The sequence below is a fragment of the Anarrhichthys ocellatus genome, unplaced genomic scaffold (genome assembly GCF_004355925.1).
Source record: "Anarrhichthys ocellatus isolate YVR2014 unplaced genomic scaffold, GSC_Weel_1.0 scaffold1049, whole genome shotgun sequence".
NCBI classification, from domain to species: domain Eukaryota; kingdom Metazoa; phylum Chordata; class Actinopteri; order Perciformes; family Anarhichadidae; genus Anarrhichthys; species Anarrhichthys ocellatus.
The window spans coordinates 1-13,569 of record NW_022281023.1 but is presented as its reverse complement, the minus strand read 5'-3'; the positions used below and the strand labels follow the sequence as shown (position 1 = coordinate 13,569).

The following is a 13,569-nucleotide window of genomic DNA, read 5'->3' as shown; positions in this document are numbered from 1 at the left end:
TAATGGATGAATGATGCCGTTTGACCACATGGAACTACTGAATTAGTCATTTACTGTGTGGTGGGAACAATAATTAGTTTTCTTTGATTTAACAGTTTAAGCTACTTTTAATGTTTTATTGAGAAAAACAAAGAAGGAAAGCATCGGAAATGAACGGAAATACATTGTGCTGCTTGGTTTGGATATAAAGTAGCTTCAAACTGAGTGACATGTAGCGCTCGTCTGGTTACAGCTAATTATTAGTTCCTGGTATATGATCGTTATGAGACCTGCATGGTTTCTGCATCACTGTAACTGCTCCTGTCCACCCAGGCGTCCACTGGGACGTCTGGGTGGACAATCGCAAAATAATAATTTTGGGTGTTGCAAAACAACACCCAAAATTCAATGTCTGTTTATGCTCGTTCAGAAAGGCCTCTGCAGAGTGCATGAGCTACAAGGGGCTTTTACGCTTCAAAATATCATGTGAAGCAGTAATAAGCGTTGTAGCGAGTATACTAAACATAAATAACTCCTCAATGACTGTTTGAAGAACCAGGGGAAAAGGGACGCGAGCGGGGGTCATTCGTCTGCACACTGCATCGAGACACTTGTTTCTACATTTGTTACCAACTGGGAAGTCATTTGCATACTGAAGAGTACAGCTTTCCCCAAAAAAGAGCTAGCTTTGTGCTTAGTTACAAATGCTTTGGGTAGTTCCTCTCTATCTCAGAACGTACTAGAAATAACTGAAGCTTTACTTCTGAATAATTCAAACCAACAGCGAAGATAAATTCTTCATTGTTCTACCCCATGACCTACTTCTCTCTCTCTGGAAAAGAAGCACAATTACAAGAGGAAAAGAAAACAGAGCTAGTGATTCTTGTGCAGGAGGTGAAATAACACCATGTTCAGCGTGCACATCTTCCCACAGATGTTGTACTTGTATAAAAACATGCACACGTGTAGGACTCTGATGTACACTGACCATTGAAGTACGCATGTGTCCACTGTCTATGTCCTTGTTCGTAGACTACATCAGGGATCCTAGATCCCAACTGAATCACCTGCACATTGCATTTTAGCAGATGTGAAATTCCACCAACATAATGTCAGAACAGATAGAACATTCATATTGTACTTGTCTTTCGTTCAAGTTACCATAAGGAACTTTTAACTGGTTATGAATCAGTCTCAGTGTGAACGAGACCATTAGAGAGAAGATTGTCTTTTTGTACATAGTTATTCCTAATGCTTGCATTTGGTGCCACCGTGTCGGATACAGCACAAAATCAGAAATAATTGTGCAGGTTCACCACAAACTGCCTCAGCTCAGACTACAAGGAGGAGAGCTCAGCGCCCGACAGCAGCGTCTCCTCCTCCTCCAGGAGCAGAGCTTCTCCTCGCTGCTCTGCTGGGAGCCAACACTGACACCACGCTGCTGGAGACCGAGGCTGTATTGCTGGGCCCGCTGGAGGGAAGGGAGGCATGGGGGAACCAGAACCAGGACTGAGCGGGACAGATTGTTAGAATCTGGTGCTGAAAAATGAGAGGTTTTCTAACGGGAGTCGGGTGCTCGTAAACACTGCTGCTTTTGTCCACAGGGACCGCCAAAATGAAAGTTCCTTGTAGTAACTTTTCGAGATCCTTAACTAAAATGCCATACCAAGCTCAGTTTACTTCAATGCTAAAATAAATAAAAATAAAAATGTCTCATGTGTGACATCTTCTATCAACAGTGTGGTCTACCAGGACGGCTTTTATGGAGCGGAAATATATGTAAGTCAAAATCTATTAATATGTATTTTGATTTATACCCAAGGAGTCTTTCACTGTGATCAGTCAAGAAAATAATGTGTCTTCAGCATTTAATTCAATGCTTCAACGTCACTCAGTTGTACTGTACCTGGATGTTGGTTTGAGGTGGTATTGAAGTCCTCTGTCTCTCCTCAGGGAGGGTATGCAGCTTACAGATATGCCCAGCCAGCTGGTACTGCTGCAGCTGCATACAGTGACAGGTATGTTGGCAGCCTTCTTCCTTCTGAGGGTCACGATAAGGTACTCTCTTTACACTGCATTGTAAATAATCATGATCATACCGGCCTAAAAAACACACGTTTTAATGGACGATGTCTCAGTTGAAAGAAATGTTATAATAGTAATGTATACATAATTATATATACATATATGCTGTTATAATCTCAGAACGGGTTGAGCTGCGCATATATTTATGAAACAACAACACAGAGTCCGAACCAAGGCGGCAGACTTTATTACTTCTTTCAACCTTGACAGAGGCAGCTGAGACCAGATCCACTCCTTGTGTTAGACGAGTACTTTGCATTATCCTTTATTCTTCATGCCTCCGGTTCGAAAAGTTCTTTAGAATAGAAGAAGTTGTCGAAATAGTAGGGATAACAGAAATGCTAGAAATGAGTGTTCACTGGACGATGTGGTGTTTCCATGTATTATTCTCCAGTCACGATTAACCAATTAAATATGACCTCCTGGAGTCCTGTTTTAACCCCAACATGGACATATAGATGTTACTGATCTATAGAAAATGTATTGCTCTTTGTTGTAAACTCAATACTTTGTTCATGTTGGGATCCACAATGATGAGGGAATTTGTCCAGCGATCTGATTGGTCAGTAGTCGAGCTGTTGACAAGTTTTGATCTGGTCCTCTGAACTTGACCTGCTCAGCACATGTTACCTTGGTGATCTACCTCAGTTAACAGTGAGCCAGCTTTGTCATGCTGGAAAGCCTGAGATAAGACAGCTGGCTGGGCCATTCATGTTGCCTTGTGATACGGGCCACAGGAGTAGATGCTCTCACACTGTATGCAGCCCGACAAACTCCACAGAAGCTCACCTGGACAGATGATGAGCAGAACTAAAGAGGATTTAACATGGTGCCACGGGGCTGTGGAGCAGTCTATGTGAGGCAGGAGAGAGCAGTTTGATCCATTCCATCCTTCAATTGTCATTCCCCTTGGAGCTGCCTGTCCCTGAAACTCCCGAGCCTGGTACCTCCCTGCCCAGAGCTGCTGCTCAGCTGCAGTCTGCTGTGATTCCTCCAGATCAAAAGTGATATGTGTTTTTAGAAAAACATGTGTGTGTGTGTGTGTGTGTGTGCATGTTGTGTGCACCCGCTTCCACTGCTGTCTACAGTAGGTGTGTGTGTGTGTGTGCATGACGGTGCTTGGGGAGCTAATCTTAGGGAGATTGAGCATGTCAGGGCCGATAAGAAACAGCCACAGCAGGAGCCTGTAGGCCTCCGATAATGTAAGATTTATCAGAGGCAGGGAGCGAGCGGTGCACTCGGAGGATTATGAACAAGGCAGAGAGGAGCGAAGCAGGTGAGGGGGCACGTCTCTCTCTTCACCAGACTTATTTCACTCCCTTTCTTTTTCTCTTCTTTCTCATCGTTATTCACCCTCTCTCCCTGGCTGCAGTATATCGCCCCCCGTCTCAGATCTGTGTCCTCCTCATTCTATTTTTTAAGCTCTCCAGATTTAAAGGGAAGCCCAGGCGTTGAGGTGGAGGTGAGGCAGAGTTGAGGGGAGATGGGGAAGAGGCTGGGGTGTGGTGGAGGAGTTCATTGTGGGATAAGAGGGGCCTTTTACAGACGGGACTGGGGACTGAGAGACCCTGCTTCTATTCTGTCTGCACACACACACACATTAGGCTGCCACTGGCTACACTTGAGACCAGGCAAGAAGAGGCAAAATGCAATCAGGATTGACCATGAAATTCTCCTCGTCATCTTCCATCTGCTCTCACTGACACAAGCCTTTAACAGCCACAGCCTGGAGACTCTGCGTCGGTAGGGGTTCACCTGTTCACTGTAACAAAACGGTACTATTTTACTGTTTGTATCTATACCATGAAAAGTCATGCTGCAATAGCACTGTAATCATGGAAATCATGGACATGTATTTGTGTTTATTTAGGAACATATGTCATATACCCTTTCACAGGAAAGAGGGATTCCATAAATCTGTTAGATTGGACAGAGACTGATCAAACACTGATAGCGATTAATCAGCTAATTAATCATTAATGCAGCCCTAGACACTACCCCTACTTCCTCCCTTCCTCCCTTCCTCCTCCCATGTACACTACACTACTATTCTTTCCTAAGGTCTCCCTCTGTAACACATAGTCTCACACATAGCAGTGCACTCTTATCTTTGCCCTCCAGACCTACGTTAGCTTCCCTTTACTCTTCGAGGAGAATAAACAAACTAGACAGGAAGAGAGGAATATAAATAAAGCGGTCTGGTGGCATCAGAGAAAGAGGGATGAAGGAGGGGGGAATGAGAGAGGAGAGGAGCGTTGAGGGAGGGGATTAGTTCCAAGCCAGTGCTGGTGAAAAGACTGGAATATAAGCCCCAGGAGACAGACAGAGATACAGGGGGAGATGGCAGTCAGGGGGCACAGAGAGGGGAGGAGGAGAGAAGGAGGTGAAGAAGAAGATGGCATAGAAGGGGGGAGGGTATGGGAAACCAAATGTGCTATATCTCTCTCAAAAATGATTTCCTTCTTTCTTTTAGGTTCCTGCTTCTAGATATGTTTTCTCTGTACAGTCCTATATTTGCTTTTCCTCCCCCTATGCCGTCCGTCTCTGTTTCCACACCACGAAAGATGATTTTTCTCATGTTTCTCTTTATTTATAATCTCATTTCTCCCTCCCTTCAGCCATCTACTACTCTTATCACTCTGCCCATTTATTTTCTTATCTTTCTCTCTCTTTTTTCCTTCTCCAGCTGACGTTACTTTTATTGCAATCCCTCCCCATCATCTGGAAGATAAAACACTTGTCCCCTTTTTCTCATAAATTGAAACGGGTAAAACAAATCATTGCAATCACACACTCTCACCTTTACAACGTACATTTATAGGGACACATCGATTGCTTTTTCATCCCATAGGCCTGTTCTTAGCATGAGTGAGAGGAGGAAATGATTATAGATCTCTCCTCCGGACCCCAGTTAAAATCGACGACCCAATACCTTATGTGTCTCATGCATACTCATTGTGGTTGGTTGGCACTCCCTATCCATTATCAAACCTATTCAATCAAAGCCAACATGCACAAGATTTATGCCTGGTGGTTGGAGTTGGGGAAGGAGGAAACAATTAACAGAGTATTTCTCAACTGATTAAATTCCCTTTTGATTTGTACTGGTTCAAAGAATCCATATGGTTTTATGTTTGGAGAATAAGTCAAAATGAATCTACTGCCTCATATACGGAAACTTCCTCCAGAGATGCCAAGCTTAACCTACACTAACTGTTAGGAGATGAATACAGGATTACATACGTCCACACTAAGAGATGGAAATAAAATATAGAATCTCTAAAAATATCAATGAGCTTGTTTAAATAAATGTAGCATTATAACTAATTTCACAATGTTTGGATTGTAATCACTCACCCAGAACTGTTTCTGGAACTGTTTAACCACATGGAGGTGGGTGTGGATGCATGACCCTCGACACCAGCTTGGATCTATAGCCTTTATTATTTAATTCAATGTTAAGCTTCCCTGGTGCATATTCCTTTTATAAAAAGATGTAATTACCACAAACTGTTTGACACACATCACATGGGGTGGGTGCTATTACAGCAGAGGGATGAATGGTATATATGGCACTAATTCTAATAATGCTGTCATGAGTAGTCTGCTGGTGTGGTGTCCACTGTGTGTACCTGAAGGGTTCTTAAAGGTAACAAGTGAACACACACACACACACACACAATTCAAAGATAGTGGGAGAACCAGAGGTCAAAAAGAGCCCACAGCTCTAATCTGCCCACAAGGTGCTCTAGCACAGCCATTCCCAAACACTGGAGATTTTATTTGGGCTGCCAAATAACATTGCACAATTTCTTCCATAGTCTTTTATTTATGATGTATGTCCGCAGTGAACCTTTGAGCCACAGGAGGGAACCGAAATGTTTGTATTGTTCTGGAAATTGTAGGCTGCTTATAACATTGAATCTAATATGAAGAAAAGTTATATTCTGTTTGTTTTACTGATCAGATGAAAAAAACTCCGCCTTTTAAACATACTGTATATCTTTTCGACATGGCTGGTTCACCTATTCGAGGTCATTATCTGAGTTAGGAATTATCTAAATACCCTGGAGGTTTCTGGGGGTCGCCAGATGGTAGTTCTTTACATTACATCGCCTGTAACAGTGATATATTTAGATTTTTCTCACACTTCCCTGTTGTCTCCCTTCTGTCTGTCTGTGGGAGGAAAAATAATTATAGCTGAAAGTTCTATTTACTACAACAAGCAGGCTAAGAAACCGCGGCGTGACGTGTTCTCTCCATCTGTCTGTCTACTGATCTCATCGGCTCGGTTTCGGTACCACGGACTGCTCCCACGCAAGCACTCCTTAATTAAGCCATACTCATTTCCCCATTTCACAGAACAAGCGCCCACTTGCTTAGCTGTGGGGCTTACAGTAATCACATACCCAAATGTATAGACACCAAAAAGCATCAAATCACTTGCCAGCATATACATGTGGGGCTAAGGAGGTGCAGACATTTTATGAGACACCAACCTGATTATTCAGGGGGGTCGCGACTGGAAAAGATTGAGAGCTGCTGTCCTGGAGGGATACTGTCATTCTTGATTAATGCAGGCCCTGATGTTTGCAATATATTCAAAGATTGTGTTTAGCTTCATTTGTCTGGTGAACATCTTGGAGAAGCTGTCAGACTTACGGTTTTCTACTCAATTGTCACAGTAAACACTGTTTGTGCCTGTTTTCTCCTCTATAGTTATGGCAGAGTCTATGCAACAGCGGACCCATATCACCATACGATTGGTCCTGCAGCCACATACAGTGTGGGCACTATGGTGAGTCTGTTCCCTGTTTCCTAGCTGCTGACTTAATGTATGTGCTATCATGATGAACAGCTACAGCATCCTCACTCTGTTGTCTCTGATACCTCACTGTATGACACACCTGCACACATGGATGTTTATTTTACAAAACTATTCATATGAACTGAATTACTAACAGTAAATAAATAACTCGATCAAATAATTTGCTGACAGGCTTTGTTAATAATCTAGAAAGATCTTTGCAAAATGTTTACTCTTCGCCTTGTTCCTGTGAGTTGTGTTTCCCTCTGAGAGACCCATTCTAATGTTGTATGTGCATCTTTGCCACTTCAGTAAATGAAAAAGGGACATTTTCTTATTCTCAGAGTCCCCATTCAATTTCATTGGCTGAAAGCTCCTTGTTTGAAATCCAATCGAGACTGAGGATTCCTCCCCACTGAAAACATTCTCTTCAAATTTTGCAAGGGGGAGAGTCGAATGGTTAATGTTTGTTTTTAGCTAGCTTTGCAGCTAACATCAAAGATGAAAAAAAAGGCCTTTCCAAAGAAAGAAATAGAGCACCCCAGAAGATGGGGAGAAACTGAGAGCACAATTTGTTTTCTTTCGTGGGTGTGGGCAGGGACTTCCTCCAAAGATTAACGACCATCTAGTAAATGCTTCGACGTGCCGTGGGAGATTAAAGTAGGAGAGAAAGATAGAGCAGAAAAGGAGGAGAAGGAGAATTAAAGTTCTTGGTAGCAAACCGGCTGCAGCCGGAGCAGCTGCTCGGTGCAGCGTCTTGGACAGATGAGATGAGGGTTGATGCTGATTGCTGACGTGCTTGTGATGACGGAGATCGAAAGCGCCAACACCTCCCCTATGTGTCCCCCAAACTGCCCCCATTCCTCCCTAGTGCAGCTGCTAGCTAAAAGCCTTCATTAATTACGACATTTTTTTCCTCTTCATTTACTTAAATAAAACAGTGGCCTCTGTTTTTCTCCTTATTACTCTACACGTTCTTCTCTTTTGTCTTCAAATTACTCCTCCCTTTTCCCCCACTCTCCCATATCCAAACCCCTCACTACCAATGTTTATTCCTAATTCTCAATAAAATAAAGACATAACACTCCATTGATCTTAAACTTTGTCATGCCTCACATTCTGAACTTAAGCCCCAAACAAGGTAAGGTAATAATGATGTGACTGATAAAGTCAGAATTATTGGTTGGAGAACACTTTTTCTTTAGATGAGAATCATCATCGATCTTCATCCGACAACCATGCATAGTCACAAATATTGTGGAAAGTTGTAATTGTAATATATCCATTCTCGTCTGCTATTAGGTTGGTCTGAACAGAGAACATGGAGAGAGATACAGACACAATTTTCCCTCAGTTTCTATTTCACTACACATTGGGAAACAGAATGAGGAAACCATGGTGGTTTTGTCTGTAAAAAGGTTGTTCTGATACGAATAACAGCACAGTAGATGCCTCTGATGGAGCCTGAAATGCTGGATCAGGTATTGGCGAGTATGCGAGTTTATGCACCAATCTGATATAATATTATCGTATGGTTTATCAGGTTACACTACACAGGAACAACACATCACCAACTCTGTGCAACTCTCAAGAAGGGTGAGAAGGAAGCGAGATGGCTCACTCGTTAGCTACTTACATCATCAGCTCTGGAAAAAAAGATGGCTGCATCTGAAATGGATGATGGAAGCAACGAGTGAGCCGTCTCACTTCTTTCTCATCTCTGTTGAGAGTGAAACACAGCATGTACAGTGTCCATTAAGCAGGTGCTAGTGGAGAGTGTAACGTTGGCCAGAGCTAGCAAAATGTCAGAAATTTGGCAATATTTTACACTGGAAAATCCCACCAGTTAAAGGGCAACATGTTTTGAACACACTGGTATTGGATCGGTATCGTCTGATATGCAAGTTCAGGTATCGGATCGGTATCGTATGGAAAATATTGTATCGGAACATAAAATGTCTTTGCTTTTATTCCTGGTTGATCTACTGTGTATACAGTAAAAGACAAGCCAGGATGGCTCAAGGAGCAATTACGTATTGTTATTATTTGGTTGTGAATTCACAGCTTGTTAAATAGCAATGACGGTTGTCTCGTGTTCGTCTCACCTCAGACGTGTTTGGCCACTTCTTGTACAAACAGACTTTCTGGCCACAGATGACAGCAACTGTTAGTGATTCAGTCACTTACTTGTGGTCATTTTGTTGTCTTTGTTCACTGCTGGGTTGAATGCTATCAAGAATCAAAATGAAAAACGAACTTAGAAATCCACGCTCAAGTACATGCAACAACCACATACACACAATCCTATTCTTTCCACAACTACCTTGTGCACAAAATTTCCTCAATTAAACAAAAGACAAGTGGAAAAAGGGAGGAGCGTTTCTTTGGAGGAAAGAGAGAAGTTCATTTTAATATTAATAATACAAAGGTTCTACGTTGAATACTGATTGGAGCTTTTTCATCTTTGATGTTGCAGGCTAGCCTTTACAGAGGAGGGTGCAGTCGCTTCACTCCCTACTAGAAAAGAGAGAGGCACGTCCCCTTTCCTTCCCCGCAAAACAGACACAAAAACAGCAACAAATGAAATGACTTAATAACCATCTTCACCCTCTTCATGGAAAACTAAAAACAAAATGCTTCCAAGTGGCACATGTGACCCTGAAACTCCAGAATCACTCTGAAGTTGCTTCCCTATTGTACACATTGTCATTTATTGATGTAATGTACTTATTTTGGAAAAGAACATTTTGTTACTCTGTGTTGACTTAAATGTATTTGTATTGCCATGTGTGCAGTGGTAAAAAAAAAAAAAGACAACATTCAATGTAGACAAAGGAGGGAAAGAGTAGAAATGGGAAGCTTTTAGTCTCCCTCCGTCTCACTCTCTTCCTCTACAAAATATTGGTCCGCAACTCCGCTGTTTCAGGGTGGCCTTCTGCGCTAGTTTTAATCCCATTTAATTTCTCTACCTTCATTGTTTCAATTAGTCATTTTCCCCTTATACATTAAAAGCACTAATGTTCAGCAATTACAGTTTGAGCAACACATTTCAGATTGGATTTATTAAGTAAATGATACGGCCATTCCACCCCCTCAGAGAACTGGCTCCAATCTAACTGGAGCTGAGTTTCAGACCGGCTTAATGGGATTTAGAGCTGCTCAGCCCAAAGGGGGTGAAACTGCAACAAATCGCTACCAGGAAGTGATGCATTATGAAACCCAGAAGGTGAGAGGAAGAGCGTGATGTATTACTGAATCTCAACGCAGGAGGAAGTGATGTATTAGCAGGGTGTGAAGCAAGAGCTATGACAGCCATTGCAAAAATAGGACGCAGTGTGTTAGAGCCCATTGATCGTTGGCACAGGGCCAGAGGCAGGAGGTATCCCATTACTGCTGAATGGCTTTAAAGGAGAAAACCACATTATTTCTGTTTCATGTCTGGTCACGTCCTGCTCACGCTAAGCAATAATCCCACAGTTGCTCAATATGCATATGGAGGAATACTGACAAGTATGTTTGACCCCTTAGTGAACAGATGGGAGGGTGTGATCCTCTTGCATTTAGTTAATACTTGCAAACACATTTTAATACCATCTCAAAGCTACATTTGTCGCATTTAGCCAGCATAGTTTAGCAGGTTAAGTTCAATATTTCCTATTAATATTAACACTTTGCTACCAATATATAAAGCTATGGTTTGATCTACACTATTCTGATGATCAAACTGAAGTGCATTTCCTTTCAGTGGACATGGAAGCTGTAATAACAGTGGCTATGATCAGTTACGTTTATATCACATTGATCAAATACATTTGTCTTTTTGATAGTTCAGTAAGTTGACTTACAATAACCTCGACACATATGTCCATCAAAACGTTTCTGTCACAGTTTTTCTCTTGGATGTAGCTAGGTGGGAAGTCGAGAATTAGATTCAACACAGGAAATTTGAACAAATGTGCCATTACTGTGCGTTGTCTCCCCACGCATGTTGACCCCCCACACATGTTGACCAGCTCATCAATTACCTCTGAAAACAAAAGACATGTTTACTAAGATACTTGCACGTGTCTGGTGTTCAGGACCCGCTCCCCCCCCCGACCCAACTCATCGAGATCCTTGCCCCGAACTGATATCTGGTATAGGCTGGTTTAGGCTGCCCATTTAAAGTGATAATTTTGGGCCTTTTTATACATTTGAAACTAAGATAATACATTTTAAAATGAAGGGAATTATGGAAATATAATTTAAATGGTTATTTTTTGCTTATTTTCAAAATATTGATTGTTATTTTCATTTTATTTAATAGCCTATATTTATCATCCAACACCAGCGATCCAACCAACATGTTCCAGAACAGAACCCGGAAATTAAATATAATCAAAATACCATCCGCCAATTTATTTTTTTGCAGGTCACCTGGCGGGTACCTGTGAGCACACAAGTTGATTCTGTTAGCACGGAGAGCGATTTGAGTGTTTGGGTATAGAGTGGCTGAAATGGAAACTCTAGCGCAGCTTAGTATCAATTCCTCCCTGTCTCCAGGCATGCGTCTTCTCTCTGACAGACAACAATCTGTGATGTTCCCCTTCACCCACAACAAAACGGCCTCAGACCATCTTATTGGATGTCAAGTAAAAGAAGGAAATATAAGATCCTTAATGCAAACACAAGATCTCTCAATTTGATTAGTTTTCAGTGGGATGAGTTGTCACCCAGACCTCTAATTCAAGACCAATAAAAGAGAAAGAAGCAGCAAAAAGAGCAGTGAAGCCAGAGGAGAGATGCTCAGGTCAGTCATTGTAGTTAAAAGTCTTTAGTATCAGCTGCAGTCTGGACTAGTTTTCCTCTCGTTCTCTGCCGGGAGATTGACTCTCAAGGTGACCCCCCTCCCAGGTATAGTGTGTTTTAATGAGGTTGTCAGGCTGGTGTAGAGAAGCAGCTTGATAAGTCTGCTCAACCTAATAACCTCCAACCTGCATCAAAACCCCAGCTAACCGTAATGTAACCGGTAGGGAAGGGTTTTACAACCCTGGCTCAGTACAGGATGATGAAGACAGATTACGATATTTGTTTTGTAATTAGATGGATGCATTTCATGTTTTCAATATAATCTTGGAAGTAGAATAGAACGTGTGCCGCTGAAATCCACATGACACGAGGATAAATCTGTAATGACAGGGATTTTAAGAATTGATAAATGAGATCATGGGCCAGAAAAGGTTGCGATGCCCATTTAAAAGCTAATAGCAACGCCCCCCCAACCCGTGGTAGCAGGACCGCATTGTCACGGAAAAGTAGCACCACCCTCCGCTCCCCATATTTAAACTGTCAGCTCTGTCAGTACTGATGCTGATGTTACCACTGATAATACTGTTAATGATAGTAGTTTTTTCTGGGCACAGAATGCAGGTAACATTTGACTGGAGAAGTTTTTTTGCTGCTTGGTACAGGGTTTTCAGTCGATACCTTACCGATAGCCAGCCCTTGGCATATTTCACAATAGAATTTCCAAGTCCTGATTGCTTGTGATCGCAAATAGTGCAAGTGGCTCGTTTCACAAATGGTTGTCAGTCGCAAATTGTAGATAAGTTAGCGAGTTGTACATTCCTCTACATGGAACACAAGTATGATGGTTATTTTGATAAGCAAAAGCGGTCAAAATGAACGCAAGAGGAAATTATCTTGTGTTGCAAGTTAGTTGCAAGTTTAGTAAAACAGGCCCACAGCTGTCCAAAGAAAGCTCTGTTAATCTGAGTTGGTGTGAAATATATTTAACGGGATACAAAATGGGAGTCTGCTTATCTAAACATTGATCTGTAGCAGCGCCAGTGGCCAGAAACTCCACAGTGTGGCATTAACAGCATCAAATCGACACCGTCACTTATTCACGTTATCGTTAGTTAACTAGCTGTTGATGTGACGTGTGACTCAGTGTGAGTTATCTTTGTTGTAGTTCAAACAATATTTCCATTACTCAACACATTTTTTGCCCAGTTGACTGTTAAATGCAAATAAGAGCAAATACTAAGTAGCATTCAGATGGCACATTTAGAAGAGTGTGAATAGAGATCAGTTTATTAATGTCACTACTGTACAGTGATACTACAGCAAACATACATGTCAGTCATGTTGATGTGCTGTGTGTGACTGAAAAAAACAGGAACAGTGAGGTCAAAATAAATAAATAATTATAATCTTTCATAATCATTTTAAAATGTCAATTTACCGGGAGGAAATTCTGATGTGTTATTGGACACTTACAAAACTCAGAAGTGAATCTTTAACATGAGGCTGATATCAGCCAGATGAATGTTGTCAATGTGTACACACTCAAACATGCTTAGGAGACATACGCTAAGAGCAGCACAGGCAACTCTCCCTAATACACCCAAGCATTCAGTTATACACCAATCTCACTCACTCTCATCCAGTCACTCACACACACACACACACACAAACTCCCCCACCAGTAAATAGCATCTGTGCCTGCTGTGTCTGATGGGATCGTAAAGAGGGGAGTCAGTAGCGCAGGAAGAAAGGGGACCGAGAAGAGAAGCAGCAACCGAGGCAATTTACCCCACAGATTAGAGATAAGAGAGTTCAGTCAATAAGCACTGATCTCATTTGAAGATATACCAGACTGGCTAGACTCACACACACACACACACACACACACACACACTAGTTGGTCTATTGCT

At 41.9% G+C, this 13,569-nt stretch overlaps 1 long non-coding RNA gene across 2 annotated transcripts; it reads left to right on the top strand.

The window, feature by feature from the left end:
- The first annotated feature begins 1,452 nt into the window (after positions 1-1,452).
- LOC116377232 (uncharacterized) lies at positions 1,453-13,562 on the top strand. 2 transcript variants are annotated; one of them, XR_004212183.1, is made up of 4 exons: positions 1,453-1,758; positions 1,933-1,997; positions 6,784-6,862; positions 9,348-13,562. It is a non-coding gene; the product is annotated as an uncharacterized LOC116377232 (long non-coding RNA). The 2 variants fall into 2 exon arrangements; XR_004212182.1 differs by having other exon boundaries at positions 6,784-13,562.
- Positions 13,563-13,569: the final 7 nt, after the last annotated feature.